Genomic DNA, 5,267 nt, shown 5'->3' on the forward strand with positions numbered 1-5,267 from the left:
TGAACTTTATTGTGGAAAACCATATCAGACACAAATTGTTACCTAAAGAGGAGTATTATTATATGTTGTAAAACATATCTAGAGGTGGTCTTTGAAATTAGACCCATTAAACTTGCACATTACTTACAATACTTTGTAACAAATATAAAATGATCTAACTACACAGTTTTCTACTTTACTGCAATTAGTAGTAAGTAAAACGAAGCACTTTAAAAGGCATGATGGAGAAATGAAAACTGTGGCTTGTAAAGAATACACACTTTAATAAACTGTACCTACAGTGTGTGTGCATGTACACTAACCCTGCTCCCAGGGAGGTATAATCTACTGGTGGTTGAAACGCTCCAGTGCTGTTGGGGGGTCTGAGAGAATCCCTCTGGAAGCAAGGTGGGTGACCCTATCACATATTCAGGTCAAATAAGGAAAACAGTGTTGAGAGAAAGGTTAAAATGGTAGGATCGTACCTTCAGCGGCTCTACCAGCCAACGGCTGAGATCGTCCTGCTCCCTGTCGGCAACACACACCTCACCCCCGAGAGGCAAGACAAGAAAACCATTTGATAAATCATGAATAGTAACAGTTGTGCAAGTGCTGTGACCATTTCTAAAATTTATTATGGGGATTACACACAAAATCACACAATGTAACATTTTCAAATGTGTTATGAATGCCTCCCAGAATCCAATTCAAATCCTAGGTTACCAAATAAGCCTGAACAAATCCCCCACATTGAGTTCTTCCTCCTTTGAAGACTTGAGAGGTCCGGTCTGCAGGGCAGGTTTTACCACGCCATGCAGACACCTCTGCAGACAGAGGAGAAGGCTACTGTTGGCTAGGTGAAGGGAGAGCGGGAGAAGGAGAGGAGAGTGGTGGCTTGACAATGATTTCGACACAAATGTCTTTATTTGGAAATAAATCTTTAATTAATTCGGAGACAGAAAAGAAACCGAAATGTGATAATAAACAAACTGAATTGTTCAGCAATGATACTAAAATACAACATTAATTAAGAGTTACATCAAGTTCTAAAATGAGCCCATTCACTATGAAACACGGCTAGTGATTTGTCCTTGCAGAAGATTCAAGAACTCTCCAGATTGCGAGGAGATGAGCTCTTCACACAGTTCAGTCAGTCAGTGGTAACCTTGAGGCAGCAGAGTCTTCTTCCGCCTTTTATTTGTCCTTCTCAGTTTTCTGCCAGTCTTGACTTTGCCTCCTCTTTGATGATCTGAAGGCGAGTGTGCTTAATTGCATCCGTTTGTTTGTTGGTGAACTCCTGCGCAAACACAACACAAACAATTATAGCACTAATTAAAAGGCATGTCATATTAATGGCAAGAACAAAACTTGGCAAACACACACAGCCAGAGCATTATGGAGGCACCACATTTGAATTTATTGGGAGATCTGTTTGGAAAGTAAACCCATAATTTCATGATCGGCACACCTTTTCATAATAAAAGTACAACCTAACAACTAGAGTACGGACTCTTTTAACAGCATAAGCATTTTCTATAATTAGTTCAAGAAGAAATTAAAATTTGTAACGTTGTGAATAATTGTACAGATAAAATCCCAGATGCAAAGGGCTGCCTGGGTGCCTCTGTGTCAGGAAACTCTTCCCAAACTGACACTGAATGGGGGTTTCTCCCCCTCTAATCCCTGGGGAGGGCTGTGAATGTGTTTTGATGACCTCTGGGGTCAGTTACATGTTACATTACACAAAGGTTTAGCTCCTTTGTAATAATGGAACAGCGCAGGGAAAGCCCTCAGTTTAGACATCTTGTTCACTACGCACTGCACCTTTTTTTTTTTTTTTTTTGCAAAGCAGCAGCAGTAGTGGCAACGTATCCATCAAACCTGCCAGGCTAATTAAAATACAGCTTGTGAATATCCTACTTCAGCGCATCTCTCTTTCTCTTGCACTCGCTGTCTCCCTCACACTCACATTCACAACCAAACACACAGTCTACACAATAATTACAGTGTTAAATAAAGAACAATAATTATTGTGGATGTAACCCCAGTCATTTTATTAACTTCACTTAGAGCCGCATACATTTCCTAAATCTACTAAATATTATTATATAATATTTTACACATGATATTTTAAAACATTTTGCAAATATTTTGGAAATATGTGATTATGTTTAAAAGTGGCTGGATGGACTACATTGAACTAATTTTCCAGTTAAGAGTTATACGTTTGTGTTTAATAGAAGGATAAAAAGATTTTTAAAAAATAAACAAAGCTAACAAAAGTAAAACTGAATTTAAAAAATCTGATTAAAGAGACCTCTGGTTGTTTACTGCAAAAGCAATAAGTACTGAGGTAAATTTAAATCCCGAATGCAGAAGGAAAAGCTTTCCTTTAAATTACAGATTATCTGCATTTCTATATAAACTGGCTTTATTGGATTTATTCCTTTTTTTTCTATCTCTTTTTTAAGCTCAGAATGAATTCCACCAACACATTCCCCATATTCAGTCATGCGAATATCAAACAAGGGGGAAAAGAGGCAGAAGACGGGAGATGAAAACTGCCTAGATAGTTAGAAGATGTATATAGCCTAAATAAATATGTAAATATGCATCTTTAAATTCAGATAACTCACAAACAGCATCTGTGATTTGTTTAGCAAAAGAGCCAACATCTAAATTCTCAGACTGTTGTTTTTTTTTGTTTTTTTTTACTTTATCTGGTCTATTTCATTTTAAGAAAACAAATAGTTATTCATTCTAAAATGTGTTGACTATTTCTTTTTGGCCTGGACAAGCTCAGAGTAGGGAGAGAAGAGGGCAGCCTGCCTATTAATTATCTTATCTTGACATAGGGTTTTTCTTTTCAAGGCTATCAAACAAGGGTTTAAGATCCAGGCCTCTGCACTTTTTTTTTTTTTTTAATTTGTGTAGCCTACGCATTAACCGGTAGAAATCACAGGTTGGAGCAGGCCTGGTGAAATCCTCACCCTCTGGTTGAGTGTAGCAGAGGCGGAGATAAAAGCCGTCGTCGTCAATTAGCCGGGAGTCAGTGGGAGCGCTGCTCGCCAGAGGCGTTTAACTCCTTCTCCCTTTAAACGTCCTTTTAAGATACAAAGTCCCTGCGGAGGGCCTGGCTTTACAATTTAATAAATTATTTAGCAATTTAAACGGTGAGATCCGGCAGATAACAGCATCAGACGTCATGATTTTCCACGCAACATTTTGAAAGTCTAGCGTCAGGGTACATTACCATGCAGCTGTTAAATACGAGCAAATATTCACATATTCTATTTACTATATATATATGTGTGTGTGTGTGTGTGTGTGTATATATTAGCAGCAAGCTGATTATTTTAATGTTACCTTCTTAGGGCGTGCATGTCAAACAAAATAAAATATTTTTGAGGAGCTGTAGGTGTCTAGAGCCTATTGATTTATGCTTTACATTCTGCTCTAAACGTGATGATTTTTGCAAGGAGTCTGGTGGAGTAGCATGTGAGAGGACTACGCTGTGACCTCTGTGATGGGCATAAAGCAAACAATTATAATAATAAAACAATAACAATTTAAAAAAAAAAAAATCCATAAGACAAGACATGATTCTCGAGACCGTTTGAAGATGCCCCCTGTATCATATATGACATGAATTTATTTTAGCTCACATAAAAAAGGTGATTTATGTGAATTTATGGTAGATGAGATCATTCTCTAGTGGGTTATCTGTCTGTAAAGAGAAATAAAAATTATTTTTTTATATAGATATAAAAGCAGAAAAAAAAAGAAAAACAAAAAACCAAACAGGGATACCTGGACGTGTTTCCTTTCCTTCAAACGGGCAGACTCACAGCAAAAGTTTGGCTCTCTCAGATCTCAGGTCGGTTGTTAAAAGAAATCCGGGGCTATGATCCGTCCAGCCGCCGCCTCTGATCGAAAGCTGTCAAAAGAGATGTCACTGAGTTTGTGAAGTTGATACAGTGTGCGGGGCATCGGTTTGTGTCAGCCTCAGCAGGCTGCGGCTCTGAGTGAAAGCCAGTCTCCCCAGCAGCTGTCACCGCACCTTTGACTCTGGCCTTCCACACGAGCCCCGGAGAGGGAGGCGAGTGACGATTCGTAAAACCCACGGTCTGCCTGTGTTTATAAATCTAAATCAATATTCAAATCTGTTTGAAGTGAGCGGGTGTGTCCGTGCAAGCGCGCGGTGTGTGACTGTGTGTGTGTGTGTGTGTGTGTGTGTGTGTGAGAGAGAGAGAGAGGGAGAGAGAGAGAGAGAGAGAGAGAGACTGTGTTTGTGTGTGTGTGTGTGTGTGTGTGTGTGTGTGTGTAGGTGTTCCACAAAGCCTCTTAAGATGATACATTTACCAAGCCGTGACAAAAACCCTCGGCATATTATTTTGAGATGGGCACGCAGGTTCAAAACTCAAGTGACGTAGAGGAGGCTTATTTGTCCCTTGCAGCTCGTAGTTCCTCCTGAAATATAAGATTCATACTGCACCATATGGCCTTTTTGAGAATAACAACAACAAGTGTTATTATTATTATTATTATTATTATGTTACTAAATCAAATTCAAAAGAAAAACAGGCCCACCTCCATATCCTGAAGTCTTGTCATTTCTTTCCCATCTTCCTCCAGCAGTAGCCGGTTCAGCTGAAACGAGTGAGAGTCGCACGCCTCGTCGCCAACTGCGCATCGGGCCTGTGTCGGGCTATTTCCTCTCGCTTGCATTGATCCTCCTCCCCGGGTGCTCGCACCCTTCGGGTCCGGTGCCTGTTAAGTCCTCGGCTGCCCGGTGCCCCTCGGTGGGAATTCCCCCGTAAATATTGTGGGTGATTTTTTTTTTTTTTTTTTTTTTTGGGTGCAGGCCTGCAGCGGGCTGATGGGAGCAGACTGACTGGCTCTGTGGATGGGAGGACAGTTTTAAGGAAATAAGTCGCTCTAAATCCCCTTTTTTCGCGACGCGCTGGAATGTGAGAGGACGGTGCAGCCTTCACATGGAGAGCCCTGCTTTAGTCCAGGCGGGGTTTTTTTTCCCCCCCTCCCCTGTCTCTCAGTCACAGATTTAATTCCATTTCTAACTCTTCTTTACACCAGTAAAAGCTTCACGTCATTCTCGTTGAGGTGCATCGTAAAGTAAATATGCAATTTCATGCAACGATGATTTGATATTCTTCAGTTATCTGAAAGTTTTGATGTTCAACCGCATTTTTAAGAACACAAAAATCATTTTGGGTGTTTGTTTTTTTTTAGACATACTCAGTAGAGATAAGTGATGCAGAGCGGAATTC

The 5,267-nt window shown here is 40.2% G+C and overlaps 1 long non-coding RNA gene across 1 annotated transcript; it reads right to left on the bottom strand.

Moving 5' to 3' along the window:
- Positions 1-1,022: 1,022 nt before the first annotated feature.
- Positions 1,023-4,789, bottom strand: LOC120795836. Its single transcript, XR_005708281.1, has 3 exons — positions 4,570-4,789; positions 3,790-3,916; positions 1,023-1,276 (listed from the first exon to the last, which is right to left on the bottom strand). It is a non-coding gene; the product is annotated as an uncharacterized LOC120795836 (long non-coding RNA).
- Positions 4,790-5,267: the final 478 nt, after the last annotated feature.

Source organism: Xiphias gladius, chromosome 10, assembly GCF_016859285.1.
Source record: "Xiphias gladius isolate SHS-SW01 ecotype Sanya breed wild chromosome 10, ASM1685928v1, whole genome shotgun sequence".
Classification (NCBI taxonomy): Eukaryota; Metazoa; Chordata; class Actinopteri; order Istiophoriformes; family Xiphiidae; genus Xiphias; species Xiphias gladius.